Source organism: Aythya ferina (genome assembly GCF_964211825.1).
Source record: "Aythya ferina genome assembly, chromosome: 2".
Taxonomy (NCBI): domain Eukaryota; kingdom Metazoa; phylum Chordata; class Aves; order Anseriformes; family Anatidae; genus Aythya; species Aythya ferina.
The window spans coordinates 127,075,581-127,098,590 of record NC_140297.1 but is presented as its reverse complement, the minus strand read 5'-3'; the positions used below and the strand labels follow the sequence as shown (position 1 = coordinate 127,098,590).

Genomic DNA, 23,010 nt, shown 5'->3' with positions numbered 1-23,010 from the left:
TATTACCTCCTTGCAGCTTTCTCATCTCCACAAGGGTGGTAAAAGATCTTTCCCACTCCACAAGTTATATGCAGTTCCAGAGGACACTTTATGAGGGGACTGTGTAGGTCTGAATGGGCACAGAGAACCTTTTATTTCTCTCCTAGGAACTAAGGGGGAATTCATTCACAGATAAATAGTTAAAACACTGGCTTAATGGTAAACCTGGCAGATCCTGGCTAAGAGGTAGACAGAAAACACCTTTCTTTTCAAAATCCTGAAAGATAGAGAATGTAAATTTCAATTTTTTATATCAATAAATATATATTTTAGATGTGTATATACTATATAAGTAATTTTAATGTATATGTACAAAAATATTTCCATTTTTGACAGACTTCAAAGTTTTGCTTATTTTTGACTCAAAACAGAATGTTGTTAAGAAAGAAGATTCAGATTGTTATTTCAGGCTATGAGAAACAGAGAACTATGAAAAATAGAGATGTTCAATTTCCATGCCAATTTTTCATTTTGTGTTATAAAATGAAACCAAACAGAAAGTTTAGAAATCATTGGGAAAATTACCCAAAATGTTTCATCTCAAAGAAACCTCAGATTTTTCCTTCCCCATAGAATTCCAAAATCCTGAAAAAAATACCAGAAAAACAAAATCAACACACTATAATGACACATTTCAATTTCAGTAGACACGTATTCTGACTAAATACTTGGTTCTGAGTTTCTGTACATTTAACTTTCTGTGCCCATACAGAATTAATCCTATCAGCTCAGTGCTGAGACAAGAGAGTACAAAGTGGACACCATTTCTTATACACCTCTGAATCTCCATGGCAGATACACATCTCAACACAGATGAACACAGAATTGAAGCAACAGTCTGTAACATCTATGGGTCTGCTGTGAGCCATGCATATCCTCTTCTGAGACAAATACACCTGTGGCTGTATGGGTGAAATGTGTTAGCTGAAAATATCAAGCAGCTGCAAAGTCTTATTAATCAGCTGGGATCATCACTAAGCTCATGAGCATTCTTTACATGAGTTTCCTGTAAGTCCTGATCACCTGATTTATTCCATACCCTAGTGACATACTGTTCAGTAGGTGATATCTGAGTAAATTAATTAGCTGATATTTCCAAACAATTCTTAATATTGCTCCAGGGGCTTGGCTAATAATAGCTCCTTTTTAAATATGTACTTTATTTCTATTCTAAATAGAATTTCAGGCTTTTTGCATGAAATATTTTTCATAGCAGAAATAGTATTTCATGATCTGATATGATACAGACCTTGGTATGTCCAAAATAATGCTTGTAATTTGGACATTTCCTTTTAAATAGTGTTCCTGAACAATTTTTCCACCATTCCATTTTTTTTGCCTTCTTTTTTTTTCCTGTAGGCATTGAAATTCTGTATTCCTCTTCAAAATGTTTATAAGGCTCTTACAGATGACATTGTCTTGATTTAAAAATGCCAAAAATCATTAAAAGACAGTTTTCTTCTGTTTACCAAATCTGTAATTTTTTGGCCTGAAATACTGAATTCTTATATCAAGCTAAACTTCCTGAGAAAGTCTGGGCAAAGATGGCTTGGCATGAGGAGAATAAATTGTATTTTCTGAAATACAATATTATGCTACTTTTACTGTCACAACTATAATGGTCTAAAGCAGTGTATAAGTAAACAGAGTGCCTGTAGGTAGATACTGCCCTTTGTATCTACATTGCTGTGAATGCTTTAATAAAGCCATTTGAAATTTGGACATCATTAGTGAAAATTCTCAACAATATGTTTAGCCTTATCATATGTTTTTATGCTATGTGTAAAAAACAAAACAAAACAAACAAACAAAAAAAAAAAACTGGGGGGAGCAAGATTCAAGATTCTCTCTTCTCTTAATCTAGCATGACAATCCACATGTCCAAATCTCCTCTTAGTATTAATAAGGTTCCAATACAGCATTGATACTACGCCATTTGAAAGTCTGGCAGCAAACAAGAAGCTGAGCCATGTTGGGTTGTTAAAGATCCCCCCAGATTATTTAGAGGAGTGCTAGTGTTAGCTTGGGTATCAGTCAGTACTACCTTTAACATCTTTTTCATCTCTTTCCCTCACAAACATTTTCCTTGACAGCATTACTTTCAAAAAAAGAGGCAACCAAACTGTGCAAGCAATGCTAATGCAGCCATGCGCCTTCTGACCCTGCTGTTTTACCTCTTTTCACTGCCAGCTTATTCAGCCCCTCTATGTACACCTCACAAGTCGGAATTTTTTCCCCTTGCCACAGACCTTGGGTACCCAGGACCCTCCTCCCATGTTACAGGAGAGCCTAGTGCTCCTCCATGTCTGGGCTGTGTGCACTGGTAGGGTCTGGGGGTTTTCCTATCTCACTGCTGGTATGGGTACCACTGCTGTGCTTGCATATCGTGATGCACAGTGAGCACGAAATCTAGCCCTAGCACTCAGAAATGGTGTTAAACTTGGCACAGAGACCTTTGACCTTCTATTTCTATTTTGAAAACTAGTGGAAACAGCAGTATCTGAGGAGGACACAACAGGTGTTTCTGAAGCTCAGAAGTATTTTATTTTAATTATACAGCCAGGGACTGCAGGGCTCGTAAAGTTTCTGTTTGCACCTTTGCTCTTACTCCTGCTTAGAAATGCTGCAGCTGTAGAAAGCTTTAAGAAATCTTTTCACCTTATAAAAACTGGAAATATCAAATCATGGCACAGTATCTAGAAGGTGGGGTTCTGTTGTAAGAATTAGTTTAACTGATGTATTTAAAAGTGAAAGTAATAAACAACCTGGAACCTCATTTTTGTATATCCTGTCAGGTCTTCAGGTGTATTGAAATGAGAGCCAACTACATACATTCAAAGGCTTCAGGTGGCTGTGGTAAGTTTTTACAGGCTTTTCTAAAACATACAAATGAAAAAAATAGTTGACAGGGAAATGGCAACATTTAAATAAATATTCTGAGGGTTTCTGCAGAGCATAGCAGAACACATAGTCACTTGTGTTTACACCATTGCCAGCACTAATATTTATGCTTGCTGCAGGAAATGCAGGCCATCCTGTGAACTACTGATTTATGTATGTTGTACCCAGAAGGGGTATATTCTGACCTCATGGGATCAGAGATTATCCACTTTAAGCTGTAACACAGGAAAGAATTATTTGAAAACAATAAAATAAAAATAAAATAAAATAAATAAAACAAAATAATAAAATAAAATAAAATAAATAAATAAATAAATACTGTCTCTGCATAGAGACTAAACAACCACTAAACAACCTCAGCCCATTTACACAACAGCTGGTAGTTCTGAATTCATGGATAGAAAATGTCTCTAAGTTACACGTACATAAACATATGGATTCAGATGCTTACATATATACTAAAGAACAGAGAGCTAGCCTGGTTACAAATATATTTTATTATAAAAGTATTTATTATAAATGTATTTTATATCTCCTTATATGTACTAACCAGTCACAAGTAATGAGAATTTTTGTAACTATTGATTATTGTTTTGTTGTTGTTTTTGTTTGTTGCTGTTTTTGTGTGTGTGTGTGTGAAAATTTTGTTGATCATCCATTTTTCTGTAAGAATATTTAAAAGCAACACTTAAATGCAACAAAATACACTTTTCCATCAGTTGGTGCTGTACTGTTAGAAAATTTCTTCCTATTCAGCTGATTTGTTTATGATTATCTAACTCCATGAAGCCACTTAGGAAGTGGGAAAATGCTTCTTAGAATCTCAGATTATTTTTCAACAGCTACATATACAGCTTACTACATATTTTTCAGTACAAGTAGGAAAGAACATAAGTTACCAAAAAGACATCATAGAAGAGACACTAAGAATGTTGGATTTTTGTGATGGTTCAGAAGCATATGAATGCGAGATTATGATTTTTAATTGAGACCACATCTCAGACTCTACTACATTTACTTTCAAAATATGTTTTAAGAAGTATTTCAGGAAAGAACCTAAAGATATGATGTTTCCCTGTAAATAATGGTTTGATTACACTGGTAATATAACCACTTAGGGAAGTATTAAGAACATTTCTAAAATAAATATTACCATACTTTTATCCTTTTAGGAATATATTCTGCTTCCTATATTGTTATAGGTTTATTTTTTTAAAACAATTTCTTAGCGGTTTGCTTTTTCAATTCAGTAAAGAGGTACGTAATACTGCTGCTAGTCATTTTAACATCTTTCATGTCCTTTTGTGGGTATTGACTTTAGATGAAAGAATTCTGTCTGAGGATTGTATGAGTTATATTTAAACACAGTTCTAGTGTATTCAGATCTTTTCCTGAATTACACTAAAAGGATTTCTCTGTCTGTTGTCCATGCACACTTAAAATGTGTATGTCTACATGCATATATTTTGCAAAGAGTAGGAATGGAATTCGGGTACCATATGTACCCATGTTTAGTAAAATTAAAGCTGTATCTTAATTTTAGAAGAGGTTTGAGGAAATTTATAGATATTGATTTACAGACGTTATTTGAACAGAATGGCAAAAACCTGAGAGGAAGTTTAAACTATGAGATGTTCATTCAGCTGTGTCCAAAATGAAACTCTGATCAAGTTTATAGGTTTTTTTTGTTCCATTTTTTTCCAGCAAGAAAAACATGTTTGACAGTATTTCAGATTTATCTTATTTCAACTTCCTAACAGATTTAATTTTCAGGAACTTTTCAGTTATGATGATACTAAACAACACATTTATTAATAGTTAAAATATAATTTTTAAAAACATGCATCTTAAAATGTTTTTTATGGGCTTCTTTTTCTTAAAAATTCTTCTGTACCAATAACAGATTTGTAAGTTCTACTTTAAGTTAAAGAAATAGAAAATCTGAAACATCAGCAAAAGGATGCTGTGTGTGCATGTCTAAGCACATTTGTATGTGTTTGTAACTTGAAAAGAGCTTCTTTAGTTCCAAAAGCTTGTTAATAAAAGATAACTATTTTTCTCACAGTCATCTTTCCCCTTTTCAGTGTGCCATGTCAATTGGCTCTCACAGGATGGTAGCTCTCTGAGGATTACATGCAAAGCACAGTTTTGATTTTTTTCTAAGCAAAGATCCTTTGATCACCTAGCCCAAATCTCCATGCTCATCCAACCAAAATAATATCTCCTAGGAGCATTTACTGTATTTTTTCTTCAGATTGGCTGGATCAGCTACAGGAAGAGTGGAAATCTTGTATCTAGAGTGTTCATTCTCCTCTTTCTGGTCTTTCTAATTCATGGTGAAAAAACGGATGGCACTGGTTTCATCAGCAGCTCTCACTTATTTGGCTTTACTTTTATTTTATCTGGCATGAAGCAATGAAGCCTGCGTGAGTTATTACTGTCTCATGTCTAGTACATAATTTATTTTTTTTTCCCATCCCAAACTGCCAGGGCCCAGCTTTCATCCAATCTTTACAAAAAGACTACTGTGCAAGGGGGTGTTTTTCATTCTTTTTCTGATCACGAATGCAGTACTGTAGAGTTTTCTTATTTTAAGGTCTCTCTTTCTGAAGAAAATAAAAATTATTTAATTAGTAAGTTCTAAAGTCCTGTTGTCCTGTATGTATGGCTAAGTTGTTTTAGAAGGTCAACATGTCAAACAGTTATTTCCTAGCTAAGTATTAGCATTTAGATATTTATTTCCTATCCCGTGTATTCTTCCCTGGTCAGTTCATAATTAGGTAAGTGCATGAAAGTAATGAAAATTACTCTTGAAATCTTTGTACTAAATTTCTGATTTGGATATTTAAATAATCCATATGAGCTGCTCTTGAAACTGTGCTATTTTTAATAATCTGAGCTTCTAATACACCAGGCTTTAGCTTTATGAAACCATCTATAACAAATTTACTCCCATATTTCTCTATTCGACATAGGACAACATCTGGCTTTACTTTGAAAAATCTCAACAGGTACCTGTACTTTAAGGCCCTCTATGGTGCCCATGTTCTTGACCTAAGAAATTACTTCTATTAAAATAACAGATCTCATTCAGAGTGAGACTTATAACGCAAGCTTCACAGGTTAACTCCTCTTCAGAAAGAAGGGAAAAAAAAAAAAAAAAAAAAAACATACTTTAGGCAGATTTTAATATAAGTCTAGTATTCAGGTCCTTAATGATGCAGATTATCCATTTGGCCTGCAAACAGGTCTTGTATTTTATATTCCTTTTATTTCCATGTATTTATTATTCGTGTGGAAACCAACATCATGGTAGTCACTACTTAGGCTCGCTTTCTATCTGACATATCTCAGAACAGTACAAGAACATATTGGTAACATATTGGGACAAAGGGATAGAAGATGAAAAGCATGAAATATGTACAATTGCTTTGAATTGTAACAAAAACTGTTCTTATTTTACTAAAATTCAGGTCAGTTATGTTGACCGAAATGCCATTAAGACCTATTGAAAACTAGTGTCATCCTCCCTATTTTCATGCTCTGAACATCACCTAAGAGTAACAATTAACCACCTATTTCTCTTTAGAGTCCCACAGAAAACTTCAGTGACCCCTTCCTCTTTACCACCGTAGATCATGTTGGAAATATGCTAAATTTCTCTTTTCATTTTTTAGAAGTTTCAAGTCTCTATACATTGCTTAATCCATGTAAAACCAGCTAAAGCTTGCATGGGGACACAGAAAAGACTGAAAGAAACCCAAATTCCCCAGCTTAGGAAAATCTCCCAGATGACGGGAGGTGAAGATTCAAAGATTTCAGGCAGGCTGTAATAAGCAAGCTGCCTCAAGCACAGACCATCACGAGGGACCTAAAGTCCCTTTCAGCCTCAACTGTTCTGTGATTCTGCAAGTCTGTAGGCCTCCTGCTCCAGAGGACCAAGGATTATGAAAGACAAATGGGAAAGCAGACCTTTCTGTAACCAGCAAATGCCTGTAGCTTAAAGAAAACATGTTTAAGATAGAACCTTTTTTCCTTACTGTTTCTATCAGCTGCTTAAGGAGTTCACAGTTATGAACACTGCGTTTTATGGTTGTAACTCTTAAATAAAATAAAAATCTGCCAAGCACAATTTAGAGTGCTTAGTTACTTACAAGTTTCATTAGGTGGTAAAACAGCTGTACATCACTAATCCTTCTGCTTGATTATACTGCTGCTCCAGATGAGGGAGTGGTGTAGCTTGTTAAACTACTACTATTACTAAAAAAAAAGAAGTATATTATTAAATGGTCAGTTTCCAGCATTACTGAAAGATAACAATAAAATGTGCAAGCAGTGCAGCACATATCTGTCTGCCAGCTGTTAAGTATAATTGTTAGTGTCATTTTAAATGTGTGAATGTGGTAAGATATTTACCAATTTGTGTTAAACATGTCATAATTGGAGAAGGCTATGAGAAACTCCACAAATGTGCAACCACATTTAAAACAGCACAGATGAGTACAATTATAGAAACAATTGTTATCAAAGGTGACAGTGCTTTTTCTGCTACCCCTGCAGGGAAAATAAAATAGATAAATAAATAAATAAATAAATAAATAAAAAGGATGAATATGTCAGTTAGAATATAAATAGATGCTTGACATAACACAAATATCTAACAGCTCTATTCTTTCACGTCTGGCTTCCGAATGTCTGCAGTTTGCAAGTGACCATATTTGATCATCACCTCAAGGTCAATATGAAAATCTTGCATTGTTTTGATCTGCAGAGTTTTAAGGACTTCCTGACATGCCACAAATGTGACATTGATGTCATTCATGAAGATGATACTGTTACCTGCCTAGAGGTACAGCAGCTGCTCTAGCAGCATAGACTCTTTGTTTTTCAGTTGATGTTAAGAAAAGGTCAGGCTAGAGGCTGCAGAATGACATGTTAACTTGCAGCATGGGATAGTGCCTATGGTGCTTCCTTTCAATTTGGAATCAAACATCTTGTAAGCTTGCTGATATTTTGTGCCTCACTAGTAGCTCTTTGTTATGATTAGTGTGTAATGATTTTCCTAAACAAAACAGCCTAGAAAGAGAAGCAGAATAAACAAAGAAAAAATACTCAAACATAATCTAAACAGACATCCTGGCATTGTCTGTGCACTTTCTATCTTGCTGATAGATTTTGATGGGAAACAACCATTCAGAAAAACAGGCAGTTTGAGAAGGACATTTCAGAGTGACTATTGCAAGGTATTTATGTAGCTATCTAGCATGCTAGTGAGACATACACCTTGCATGAATATAAAAATCTTTAAAGGAAATAAGTATTTCTAACATAGTACTAGTAGTTAATGTACTTACTGTATCAGCTAGTAAATTAGTAAATCCTTCAGTTCTAGGACATGGATTTCCAGGATAGGATAAAGTAATTGGTGCTACAGATTCCCTGTTGAGGAAATTCATCCTCTCAAAATGTGTGTCTTTGTGAAACATTTTCCCCCCTTTCACAGCAACATTATCATGGTAGAAAAGAGAATCGCTGTACAGGGAGAACAGTTTTGATACTGTGGGAACTTCATTATAGAAGGCAAACCTTCAAACCCAGTCAGTTTGAACCTGAACTTCAATTTGAAATTAGATGTAGCTTTTTATGTGAAAGTAATTGATCATTGGAACAAATTTCCAAGGGTTGTTGTAAATTTGTCACTTGGCATCTTTAAATCAAGATTGTTTGTCTTTCTAAACTCAGTGCTCCATTTTAACCACAAGCTATTGCATTCTGTTATGTTGTAGGAAAAAATAATTACCCTCAATGTGGAACTGACTAGCAGAAATTTTCTGACATTTGTCGAACAGTAATCCAGGCTAGTAACTTCTTCTTAGTCAAGTGATTAAAGCAGTCTGTTCTAGGACTATTAATATCCTATAGAAAATGCATATAGCTGACCTACTAAGAAATGGAAGGCACGAATGTCCACAGAGGGCAATGGTCAGCCCTTTGCACCTCTGGATAACCAACGCACGAGTGTTTTTTTATTTGAAAGGTATGTCTCCTAACAGGCAAGACATCTTTCATAAAGAACATGTCCTGACAGATATATATATATATTTATATATATATACATATACATATATATATACACATATATCTACTGTTTATTGTTTAGCATTCAGAATATACTACCTACACAAAATTTTCAGCTGTTGCCTTTTTCTGAGAAAAGGTGGAGTGATACTACAACCAGTTTGCTTGCTAAAACAGCATTTTCACTTTTGCACATCTTTTAGCTACTCCTTGTAACTGTTAGTCTTTTGCACCATTCATAGTTAGTAACATAATGAAAACTAGACTTACTATTTCAGATGCTTGGACTTTATTTTGCCATAGTTTTCTAAAAGTAATTTGAAGGCAAGGGGCAGAGGGCAAACTGCTGAACTTGTTGATCAGGCAAAATTCCTTAGATCTTTAACTAAGATGCACCAAAGAGTAGTCTGGTTAATTCTTTACTGGTATGTACTATGTACAAGGATTTCAGGTAAGCAATTCAAGAAAGGTGAGAGAGGCCATTTGGGAAGAAAGGCTTTAGTAGGCCTAGAAGCCCTGAAAACAGAATGTTTTAGCCTTATGTGAGATTGAGAACACAGCTTCAACAATTTACTGTTACTTCATTTTATCCATTAAGCCAAGTATACAGATGTGTGTTTTTAGATTTAGGTGGGAAAGAAACCTGTTGACACTACATGTAATTACTCTTAAATAGTCATAGTTGGCCATTTAGCCTCTTTCAGACACACCAAACTTCTGGTCAAATTTATGTCACCAGAGACACTTTTCATTCCTGCCAGAGATAATTGGAACTAACTGGAGATGTTAAAATTCAGCTCAGTAGCTATTTTTTTATTATTACTAAAACCTGCTTTTTGTTAAAGGGGAAAACTTCAAATTTTTCATACTTCTAATTTTTTTGATGTCTAATTTTTCATCTGAGGGTGAGCTGGAATACTTTTTTTTTTTTTTCCAAAGAATACAGATAAATTATTTCCAAACATCTGATTTAAATTCACCAAGTTAACTTTCTCTTTGAAAGAAAAACAGTTTATATTTGCAAATAGAAAGAATAAAATAAAAATGTGGGACAAAAGCTCAGTCTGAGGATAGGAAAAGATTTATCCACATGACTCTGTTTAGTTGTAGAATGAGGGGTAATGCATAACTGTGCTTTTTTCTTTTTTTTTTTTTTTTTTTTTTTTCTTTTTATGCATTTGTTATTCTTTCAATTAAACACTTACACTAAGCACAATATATGTCTCCACTGGAACTTAATTTAATCCTCAACATTTGATGACACGTCAGACCTCATCAATTTTACACCTTTTTTTCTCCTGGAATGAGTTTTCATTTACCAATTTCAATCCAATTACTCTCGCTCTCCCATTTCATTAGGCCTTGTAAATGTGATCCCACAATACCGCTGTTAACGACTGCTAGCAAGACCTCATAAATATATTTTGTAATTGATGGATGTTACATAACAAATGAATGCCTTAAAAATCATGCTGAAAGGCATTAGAGTACCAGTCCTGCTGGAGGAAGAAGTGAAACAGAAGTGAAACTCTCTCCACATCTGGAAATAAATTCAGTTTGACAATGTTTTTGCTTGTTATTAAAACGTCTCTGTTTGCCTGTTGTTCTTGATTCATTATTAAAGATGACAGCTGGCATTTGACTGAAACTTGCAGTCAATTACATACTCTGAACTCAGGCAGAATTCAAAATTGTGCTGATGCAGATTGAAAGTCAGCATTAAAAAAGAGCAAATACAATTAGAAATTGTGTTGTACTACAAATTTGTGCTCTGAAATCCTATAGAGGTTAGAATGGAGGATGATCAGTGCATATGCTAGTATTCAGAAAGTTCAGTTGGAATAAACTATGGATTCTTCCTCAAGAATGATCCTGATTTGGTGGCAGACAGGATTGCTGCTGGCAGGTGCCTTCTGCCACATTTGTGAGTATATGTTTTCAAGTCTGACCAAGTAGAGTTGCAGCAACAAGTCATCTGGGAAATAGACTCTGAGAGAGGATTGATATAAATATGTCAGGGTAAAAGAGATGATTTTGTACATAATGTTCAATGTGTTAACTGCGTAGTTTTGGAAAATCCTCAGACACAAGCTTTATAGGTTTGCAATAAAGTCTGTAGATTTAGGTCTTGACATGAGTGAGGTAGAGCATATAGCCATAGAATCATAGAATAATTTAGGGTGGAAGGGACCTCTGAAGGCCATCTAGTCCATTCTCCCACTCAAAGCAACTTTAATGTTAGCCCAAGTTGCTCAAGGCAACTTTTGGACCATTTGAACAGGTCTAAGAATGGAGATTCCACAACCTCTTCTAGTGCTTTACCACTTGCACTGTAAATGTGTTTTTGTTGTTGTTGTTGTTGTTGTTGTTGTTGTTGTGGTGCCTAGTCAGATGTTTCCTTTATGAAACTTGTTGATAGCCTTTTATCCTGTTGAAGTGTACCTCTGAAAAATGTCTGGCTCTATTTTCTCTACAGCCCCTCTTCAGACAGTTAAAAACTTGCAATTATGTCGTATGTCAAACTTTTTTCCTGAGCTTAAACAATATTTTTTACTTCAGCAGGTTCTTCTAATACATCATATTCACCAACTCTCTCACTACACTGGACTCTCTAGTTTGTAGGCCTGTCTCTTGTTATAGAAGACACAAAAATAAGGCACAATATCCCATGTGTGACCCACCATGGTCAGACAGGGGGACAACTTTACAAAACCTGCAGGTTATGCTCTTTGTAATGTAATTCAGTATGCAGGCAGCCTTCGTTGTTGCAAGAGTGCACTGCTGACTCACCTTCAAACTTTCACTTTCCAGGATCCCTAATGTTTCTGTAAATCTAGTGTCAATCCAGTATGACCCAGCCTATACCAATGCATAGTGCTATTTCATTCCAGATACAGGTTTGGGTATTTCCCTTTGCTGTAGTTCTTGAGGTTCCTGTCTGCCCATTTCCACAGCCCATAGAGGTCCCTGTGAACGGTAGTGCTGCCCTTCCACTTGTCACCCACTCCCCAGAGCAATGTCATCCATACAAGTGACAAGGAGACACTGTTCTACTTGTTAATAAAGATATCAGGGAGCATGATAAAGATTAACAGAACATGAAGATAAATGACATTAGTCCCAGTATCAGTCCCTAAGGGATGACATTCACAAGCAGATACTAGCTGAACTTTTAAACTCTGTCTTCTGCTCTCTTTGCCAAAGTTTTCTTGTCAGTTTTTCATCCACATTAAAGCCCACCCATACAATTTTCCCTCACCCAATTTTCCCTCCCATCCAATACATTTTCCCTCAGTTTGACTACAAGGGCACTATAGATATAGTGTTGAAGATCTTGTTGAAGTCTAAGTAAGTGACATTCACAGTTTTCTCCTCATCCACAAAGCCAGTTATTCCATCATAGAAAAGAGTCAAGATGATAAGAATAACTTTTTTTTTTATATTGTCCTTAAAAACTGGCCAGCTATCCTGGGCTCCTTTGGTTCCTGCAGGGTCTTGCCTAACAGTTCAACTTAAACCTACTCTGAAAAATACCAAACGCATTCTCCTGAAGACTGGGGCTTTTTTTCAGCTACTTGTCTTGCTCATTTCCCCCTGGATCCTTAAACTCCACCATCTCCTTGCTGTTGCTATAGCTGACTATCACATTTCCAACCAGTTCTACCATAGTCATGAGTAGAAAGTCCAGAAAAAAAATACCTTCCCTAGTCCAGCACCTGCATTAAAATGTGTCTGTGACACTCTCCAGGAATCTCTTATATTGATTGCATCTTCCACCAGGTGCTGGTGCAGTTAAAATCTTCTTTGACAGCTGGGACCTGTGGTCATGAGACTTGTCTTCCTCCTTTTTCTGTCTTCTGACCTACAAGCTCACAACCTTTTCTTAGCCATGGAGCACGCATTCAAGCCACTCCTTTAGGTACGCAGAAAATACCTCTTCTCATCCACTTTGCCTGTCTTTCCTAAATGGCCAACTCTCACTTAGACTCAGAGACAACATCCATTATTATATGTTATATGCATATTGTCTCTATTTTTTACCCAAAAAAAATCTCAGTCTGAACCATTCCACATTTTTATTCATATTTATCTGCCATGCACATCATTCGGACAGGATAATGTAAGCATAAAGACTCATGTCTTGCTTGCCAAGCAAGTTGCCTTGCACATAGCGCACGAAGTTCACCTCTGATAAATCTTCATTGCAGTCTGTTACTACATCTCTCAAGGCCTCTTTGACAAGCCTCAGTTGCAGTCAGTCCATGGAATTGCTCCAGGTATTCCATCTTTACAGAGGTTTCATCCGTGTATGTTTCCTTGATTTATTTTCACCCTACACAGAAAATCTCCAATACATCATTTACCATGAAAGTAGCTGTTACAAGAGATGAGATTATGAAGAATAATTACAAACAGAAGCAAGTTGCTTAAAAATCATTAATGCAGCTCAATGGAAATGATTATTAATCTTCCCTTGAGAAAAGTGATCTATATTTAAGGTCCACATTTTTTTTTCCTTCCAGTTTTTCTTCTTTCATTTCATTTCCCTTCCTTTCTGTATTCATTGTCAGCTTCAAAGTTGATACTTGAAGATTTGCTCAGTAGTGTTGCTTCAGGCTTTAGCTGTCAAACAAATTTAAGGGATTATGTGTAGATAACAGGAGCAATACTGTTTCCAGAGGTCTAATAAATCAGAGCAGCTGTCCTCTGCCAGGGACTCTGGTGTGATCCTGCATGCAGATTGCATGACCGAGCGCACCTGCAAGCTAGAGAAAAGGGTATTTTTAAGTCCTTGGGCTGCTCTAATGATGTCAAATAGACCATTTACTACTGAATGAGCATTCTGTGATTGTTTCTGATGAATAATTACCACTAGAACAAGCCAGAGACTTTCATGGAAAAGTGAGTTTCCTGTCTGTATTAAAAATAGATAAAGTTATAGCGTAACTTTCTCAACCACTGACATAAACTATCTCTAGACTTGCTGCTAAAGTTGAAGCAAATATTTTTATTCATTTCTGCTCAAGTAAACCTTATGAATTATTCAAAAGCTCAATTAAACAACAAAATGATTTTTTTTTCTGCATTTTTTTAAACTTCCTGCTCTTAGTTCCAGTTCCACTTAAACATAAACAAATGATCTTTAACTTTGGAGCCATTACAAAATAATAGTTCATTGAGAGGGAATTTTATTGTTATACTTCAGTAGCTGAAATTCTATGACTGAAATAAATAAATAAATAAATAAACTGTACCTTTCAGTCTCTCCTTCTTACAGATTCAGAGAGTACTCAAATCTTACCAACCAATGGATAATTATGAAAGTAAATTTGAGGTAATGGTTTTAACAGTTTGGTTTCTAAATATTAAACCCCTCAGCTTCTTTAAGATACTATATTTGTTGAGCACACATCAGATTATTAGCATCAAGGGTAATGACATCTACTGAGAGGTCAAAGTAACCTGGGGGGGTGGGGGGTGGGAATACAAAAACATAATATCCTGGATAATCCTAAAGGAAAATATTAATATTAATAATAATAATAATAATAATGTGCCAGACTTTGGTAGCTTCTGGAATAGCAACTTTTTTAAAACTTTCTTCCTTCTGAAAACTGTAATAGAGACTTTCCTCATAGTGTCCTTCTGCCCAATATCTGAATTAAGGCTTTGACAGGATTTATTCATGTATATGTCACATGAATCTGTGCATCTCTGACCATAACCATTGCCAATACATTTACATATCTTCTCACAAGATTATTGTGAGAATACTGTACACAAGAAATTGGAGTATTGTCATTTCTATAAAAAGTGGCTTGGGAATATTTTTTAAGAGACATTGGGAAGAAATGGCTCTAAAAAGACATCTGTTATAACATCCCACAAGGTCTATGAATCTGTACGATAGTAAACTGTATCAAGTTATCTCCTTTCGATAGACAATCAGTATACCTGAGAGCCAGCCTTTTCTGACAGAGCCATTTCATCTGATAGAGTATCAAATGGCTTGTTGATTATTCTGACTTCAAAGGCCAACAGTGCTGATATCTTCAAGGTGGTCTGTAATGCCTGAGTGATGAGGCCACCTGTCAATGTGACTGCAAAATTAAAGAGAATCTGTTGGGAAATGGAGGGTAAACTTCCTCTCCCTCAGATTAGCCTGATTAGCCTTGAACAATTTAACTTCTACAAATCAGTTTTGTAGAAGTATGGGAAAATTATTTATCAGTGGCTACTTGTTTTCTGTTGGTCTGGTGAATCGGTCTGTAAAATGTGCTCAGCTACTTCAGAACCAGCTTTCCATGTACTGGGTAACAAAATAAGCAGAATTTCCCCTCAGACAACATTTGAAATGATTAATTTGTTTTGAGTGGTAAAAATAACTGTTCCTTAGCTGCCTTGTTCTTTTTACTTGTTTTAATGACAATGCTCTGCAATGTCAGGGGATAAGTAAGGCAAAAAGGGTTGGTTTCTTGAATAATTATCTTGTGATGAGCAAGAATTTCTCAACTAACAGTAACTACTTTAATCGTTCTGACAGAAAGGGGTACTACGTCTTGTGTTTGAGGAAGAGAAAGAGGGAACAGTAGGCTAACCTTCACTTTTGTCATTGAAATAGTGAAGAAGAAGCTATTAAGAATATCCAAGATATATATAAAAGTGTGGATTATGTGTTGTTGCATGTTTTTTGTTTGTTTGTTTGTTTTCATGTTATCATAAGTAAAGCAGGAGAAGATTGCGAGGTGAACCTTACTGTTAACAGATTAATGGAACTTGATATTTAGGCTGTTCCATAGCCAGCTCACAGCAACCCCTCTCACAAGAAGCCTGTGACCAGGAGTGCACCCACCCCATGCCAAAAAGGAAGTATCTTTGTCACCTTACAAGTACGTCTCCAGGAACTTTTTTTTTTTTGGAGTGAGGCTGCACATCAGGGCATGTGATGAGATTGCCTAAATGTTGTTTTAATAACAGTCACATGTTAGGAAAAGGGACTACAGTGTTTGGATTTCCAGTGTCCCCTCTGCAGTCTACCATTTGGGGGAGTTTAGGCAGATCTGCTGTTAAGTCTTAAGACAGCAAGAAAAACACCATGCAAAATGCCGTGTAAACTTGTGCTCTCTTGCACAAGTTTATTTGTACAGTGTGGCTTCAGGAGCTTGGGGAAGAGTCCTAGGAGTGGTAACTAATCTGCAGACCAGCTAGTTATACACCATCGGCTGTTCTATTTGACCTCTTTGAATTTAAAGTACATCCTAGGTCAGCTAAGTTAAAGACCAACCCAATACACACACACAGAGCTATACAGCTATAAACTGACATAGTAAACATGTGAGCTTGGGGTCCTTGGTGGATTAGAAACACCACCGTAGAATTATTTGATGCAATTTTTGTCATAAATATAGGTTCATCTGTTCATAGCTGTTAACTGCAGCTGAAATATAGAGAAAACAACTGTAGAGAAGACTAAGGAGTGCAAAGCCTGCCATAATAAATGAAGAATTCAGTAGCCTAATTTGGTTCCCACCAGGCTAACACTGCAAACTGAGGGAAGAAGATGATGCTGGACCCAGGCATGGTGAAGGAAGGTGAAAGAAAGGTAAAGAAAGGTGAAGAAAGCTAATACAACCATGATCAGAAGATGCTATACCAATCTATCAAGTCCTGCTGAGAGGCACAGAGTGGTATGTCTGTGCTGTGTGGTGTACCATGGATGTCCTGATTCATGCCTCTTCTAGCTCTGTATCTCTGAATCCTAATCCCTCACAAGTGTGTAGATAATCATAAAGGACCCTGTCTTGTCTAGCTTTAGAAGGGCTGAGAGGAGGCAAAACAGAGAAAAAATTTTGGCACAAAAATAATTTGCACAAACTGGTCTTTAGTATATTTTAGCTGAAAATGTGTAGGGTTATTTTAGAATGTTGCCCACGTAGTTTCTGAAAGCGATTACATCGGTAGGTTGCCTCCAACAGTGGCATGGCCCTGCCCTGTTCAGCCAGCCTTGGAGACAGAGCGTGCACCCAAGCATGCAGCAGTGGTGGAGTCATGCTGAGTACTGATCTCCCTTCTGCACTGGCAGAGTCAGTCCAATGTGTAAGCCTGGCTGCTTGTGTGCAGATCAAGTGTATCCTGGCAGCTGTCTATCAATGACCTTTGAGTTGAGCTTCTTCCTTGAGATGGTACCAAGGCCATGCAGTACTTGTGGATTTGATGATCTAAGAGGTTCCTGCCAGCCCTATGTTCCAGTAACACCGTGAGGTTTTCTGTATTGCAGAACTAAAAATGTCCAGGTTCAGAAGAGGATTTTCTGTAATTCTTCATGATTGAGCTGAGATTTATGCACCTTGATAAAGATGTGTTAGTGACTTTATATAGTGGCTGTTTATTTCATGAATGACCTTTATTATGTTATGTATTTGGGCCTGCCCCACCTTTGACTTTTATCATCAAAACAATCAATATATCAACTCATACAGTCCTCTTCACTCCTCAGTAGTGAGTTTTGTCTGAGCTGAGAGACTTTCTGTACTGTCAACTTATTCTCGTGCCTAGCTTTGAAATACGTAAAGAAAGTGGATATGAAGAACAGCAGCACACCATTAACAGTGTGCACTTGTGGCCTAAAGAGGGAGATTTATGCTTCTTCATTTAGCCCTGATAGGGAAATAGATCCAAAATTGCAGCAGACATATCGTGCTGTTAGAACAAGTAGTTTCCTTGTACCAGGGCTAATGAGGCTTATTTTCTTCTAGATTTTGATTGACTTGGTGACTAAGAAATCTGATAGACATGTTTATGAGATCTCTGTCTTATGTTTATTCTCTTGTGACTGATGAGCTATGCTTCAAACTCTCCCTCACTTCAGGCAATTGTCACGTTTTTCTTCCCTACCTGCATGTAATATCTGCAGTAACTTAATTTTCAGAAGACTTCACTTGCCAGTCTTGACTGAAATCAGACAGCAGGTGCAGAAGCTGCTGTGTGAGAAGGAGACAGAAATACAGCTATAAACACACATTCACATAGACATGTGGTGGTTGCGTAAGACTGACTCCCATAGGAAATCAGCCTAAAATTATGATTTTTTTTTTTTTTAATCACTAGAAAATGCTACAAGAAAGAGAAAGATGAAACTAAACTAGCAGTAGTCTGGCATAGCTACTGACATAGTAGGTCAGGAACAAAAATAAGAGACATGCTCCTTTTTTTGACCTTTGATATTCCCTTTCTTATGAGCAGGGCTCCAATGCCCATCATATTTGGCTCATAGTAATAACCGTCTTGTCATAGGACAGTGTGCCCTGCTCACTCTGAAAACTTACCTGACTGAGGTTCTCCTGAAAAGTTAATTAATTAAGTCTATCAATTGTCTCTCTGGAAATGGAACTGTTAGCAAGGATTTCATAATGTGCCACCTAGCAGACTCTCTAGCTGTCATCTGTAAGAGACAAGACTTCTACTGGTCTGGAACACAAATAAATACATGCAGGACCACAAACATGAAAACGTGCAAAAAATAAGGTATAAGATACTGATAGTTCAGTAAGGGCACCAAGACAGCTGATTTTCTGCTTCCAGCAGTGGGCAGAGGAAGGCATAGAGTTTCTTTTTAATCCTCTATAACAGGACTCCCAGAGGAGGTGACCTTCCCACATAAATTAAAGCTACTGGAAATAACTCTGTACAGACCACCTCAAACTGTCCTCAAGCTGGTCCTGCAGCACATTGTGTGTTTCATATTGAACATACTTGATTTAATTTTATTCTTTAGTTTTGCCCTTCTAGCATGTGATATCAAATTCTTTTGCCTTTTTTTAATTAGTCTTGGAAACATTATTTTCACTTTTGTCATTGAACAAAATTTCCGTAAGACATCAGAAAGCTGTGAAGGGTTTACAGATAGCATTTTGATTCCTGCTGTCAACTGTCACTCTCTGTTGAAAATGTCTGCAGACATTTGATGTCAAAATAGCATCTGGATTAACTGAATAAAAGTACAAACTAGTTTAATCTATAATGTTGAATGACCCATAACATGAAAGGATACATTTCCTTGTATGTGAGAATGTTAATTGCTAATGTCTGAATGTTGGCCTTACTTCCTGAAGACCTTCTGTCTTCAAAAATGTCATCTCATGCTCAAAACTACCAAAACTGCCACTTTTCCTGATGGAGAAGAATTGCTATTTTTCTTTTCCTTTCTACTGGTTCCAGGAAAAGAAAATTTCTGTTTTCTTCATGTGTCTATTTTTCTTCTCGATTTTACTAAACAACTTTTAAAAATAGCTTTATAAAATTGGGAGGTGATGAATATTTGCATGAATAGTATATTAAGCTCACTATTTTTCATCTGCTGGCCTTTAATTATTTTTCATTCTTCAAATTTTAGAAGGACTACATTACTTTCTAGTTATTGTTAGTTTTAATTCTGATGTCCTACTTCCTTTCACTTTCCAAAGAAAATAGTCGTAGCATGTTTAATCTTTCCTCATATTGAGGTCTCTCTAGTTCCCATGACTTTAATTATTTTTGTTATTTTTCCTTTGGATATAATCTGCATATTAGGCTTAACTTTAAAAAAAATCAGTTACTGCCTCACTAACCTCTACTGAGTTTCCAATCCTACTGTAGATGTTTTCTCACACTTCATTAGCCCAAATCTGGAAGAAAAAAAATCAGAGCAAGATTTTCCAAGCACAGCTTTTCTCTTTATTGTATTAGCCTTTTTCTTTTTTTTCTTTTTTAACGCAGATGAGCAAAGTACTCCAACCTTATGTATCTGTTCTTCCAACCCACTCAGTTCCCTTTACCTTTACAGTCCACTTTTTGCTCAGCAATGTACAGGCAGCATTACTATTTTTAGCTTCTGAACACATCACTTAACATTTGCTCACACTGAAACCCATCAACAATTTCTTCAGCCATTCCCTTAATGTGTTTAAATGTCACAGAGAACAATCTATACCACTTAAAGTATTAATGTTATTTAAGATTTTGCTTTCATCAGCAAAGTTTTTCAGTGTATAGAAAGATCATTAGGACCAGCTGCTGACACCTCTTCCCTGACTTAATCCAGAAGTGGTGGTCTCAGATTTATATTGACTAACAGTTAATAAGAGATATATGATGTAAATAAAGAAAGAACAATTAGCTTAATTGGGAAAAACAAATACATCTGAAAATTATTATAACCACAGAAGAAAGCTGTAGATACTTCCAGTTTTGTCTAGTTTAACATAATTACACCCAATAGAGTTTCCTGGCAGGTTATTAAGATAGAAGCAGAAGCGACTCTTGTTTGTTGGTTGGCCAAGAGGAGTAAAGCTGTATCCAGCTATGTGTGAAGCAGGAAGCTTAAGTAACAAATGTTCTGTAGGAGAAATTTGAAGTTAAAGGATGGAATGCATATACATATCTACACGCACTCTTTTTTTTTTTTTTCTATCTTAGTATTTCATTATATATGGCTAACTGGAGAGACTATTCTCTCATTTGTTTGATGTAGTGCAGATGCTTGCAAAGAGCACACACAAATACAGCTATCTCCTTGCAGCATTACATGTATGTGTCCTTCTTAGAAGTAGATGCACAATGTCACATAGGCAATACAGTACTGAATGCATTGTGCTTGCTCCCAGGCACCTGCTCCCAGATGCGTTCCAACTGTTGTGTTTCTTAATTTTCAGAGGAGACAAAAAATCTTGAAGACAAAAATTAAGATAGACCTGATTCTGAGAAAGCACCAAATTAGAGAAAGTGTTGGTAGAAAGGGTCATCTTAAATCACGTCCTCTTCCAACATTTTTTGCTCTCTACTTGGGAGGCTGATGTAAAATCTTTTCCTGAAGGTGAAAATTTGATATTTTTAAACTCAAACAGAATAGAAAAAATATTTTGAAAATGAGTAGATGGGAAAATTGAGTTGTCTACCACTTTCAATTTATACTGTAGGTACTGAAGCCATTGTGCTTGACAAGAGTGATCCAGACATCCAGATTCACTCTCACCTCCCTGAAGAGTGTCCAGGACCAGCAGACTTTCTGGAGCTCACATTCTCTTCTTCTTCTGTTCACTGCATAAGAAACATGTTTCTGATGGTACCAAAACAAACTTGTGTAAGAGAAAAAGTGCATAATTACCTAAGAGAAGAAGGTGACACTGAATTTCAGACTTTTTGTGAGGTTAGCTTTTTTCCAATGGAGATTTAACATAAAACGCAGAAATAATCCCCAAAGAATTGTAAGGGAAGGTGGACCCAGAAGAAGGTCTTCTTCATGCTCTGACTGCCCAGACCACTAAGCTGTGAGGTCATGCAGATCAGAAGGTTTTAATGGAAGAGGAACAGCTGTGCTTGATTTCCTACAGTACATGCAATGACTTCATATTTAGGGTTTCTTCTGAGGAAGTTTGGATTCTTTCATCATTGAAGATTACAGAGGTTGGGTGACTGATCTGGCCTTTAAGAATTTAACCAAAAACAAACAAACAAACAAACAAACAAACAAAATCACATCTCTCACAGTTAACCTGTTAAAACAAACAAACAGTAACTGCTACTCCACAATAATACATTATGTGAAACTTTCATTCATTAAATGTACTCAGAAAATCCATACTGGCTTGACTTCCTGAAGGGAGTTAAGAAGATAAGCCCCTTGTTTATGAATATCTATGAATTGTCAGTAAGTAATTGAGTCGTGATAACGGAGGAGGTTTTGAGCAAGAGTGAGAACATGGAGAACATGAGGTGCCTGCAGAGCTGGAGGGTCAATAGTGAGAGCCTTTTATGGTAGAGCCACAGCTGAGCAGTTATTTTCAAGCCTACAGTTTTGATCTCATGTGACTACATATTGCACAAATCTTTCTTTAGGTACCTATACATTTTTCTCAGCCAACCCTTAGTAAAAATAAAAGTGGTTGTAACTGAATAATTTCTGATGTTTTCAGGTGAAATTTATATATATATATATATATTTTTTTTTTTCCTTTTGCAAATGCCATTAAATTGTTTGCCACCTTCAACCTGCCAACCAGATTTAACTTCATCACAGTTCAAAAGATTACTGAAAGTACTTCTACTGCATTAACTTTACATTAATAAATACAAATCAGTTTTCCAAAACCCAAAACAAATTACCAAACTTTCCCATGCAATTCAGAGTTGGATTCAGTACAGGGTATTGTGAATTGATTAGCAGACTCTTAATGACTGTTTAGTTATGAACATGGCACATATTAATTTTTTTTAAAGTTTGAATTTTTAAGTCTGTATGCATGAAAACAAATACAGTATACCATGATGCAGAAATGCATGGCAATTAATAATGTGACCTAAGAGAGAAAAATCTACCTTGAAATAGCCAAACACATAAACGCTACTAAATCAAGGCCTTTATTTTCCTGCCTTTGTCCTTCCAATGTTTAGTTTCACAGTAAATGAAAGGGGCTATTTGAAGTGAGGGAGAGAAGAAGACAGGTCTGTGACCTCTGGATAGACTGTGGAGATCAAAGGCAGTCTCCATATGTGTTAGATATTATCTTTTTGAGGCAAGTGGGCATGATGTTTTGTGATGCAGCAGTGTGGAAACACACAAATAATCTGGTTAGTGACCGCTGAGAGAAGAATGATTGACATTGTGCTGGAGAAGTAGTAGTAAAAGCATGAAGAAGAAATTTAGTTTAAGTTTACAGAAGAGTCCTTCAAAGTTCTATGGTGCTCAAATACTGGTTTTGTAGAAAAATTCTGAGTTCACATAAATATTGTGACTTACATACGCAAAAGAATAGGCTGTTGAAACTGACAACATATGAAAGTCAATATTTGTTAGTTTAAGATTTCTATGGAACTACTGTTTCAACACATATATCCTTTTGTGGGTTCATTTATTTTCCCCTGTAAACACATGTAAGATTTAGGATGTCTGTTCCTTTTGGTGCAGTTTACTCATCCCATTACAGAAAGAACATTTTTAGTAGGAGATGATGTAAC

The 23,010-nt window shown here is 36.1% G+C and overlaps 1 long non-coding RNA gene across 1 annotated transcript in view; it reads right to left on the bottom strand.

Annotated features, from left to right (window-relative positions):
* Positions 1–13,546: 13,546 nt before the first annotated feature.
* Positions 13,547–23,010, bottom strand: part of LOC311432440 — a 36,732-nt gene continuing 27,268 nt past the window's right edge. Inside the window, exon 3 of the long non-coding RNA XR_014690070.1 lies at positions 13,547–13,784. This is a non-coding gene — a long non-coding RNA (uncharacterized lncRNA). The remainder of the gene's footprint in view (positions 13,785–23,010) is intronic.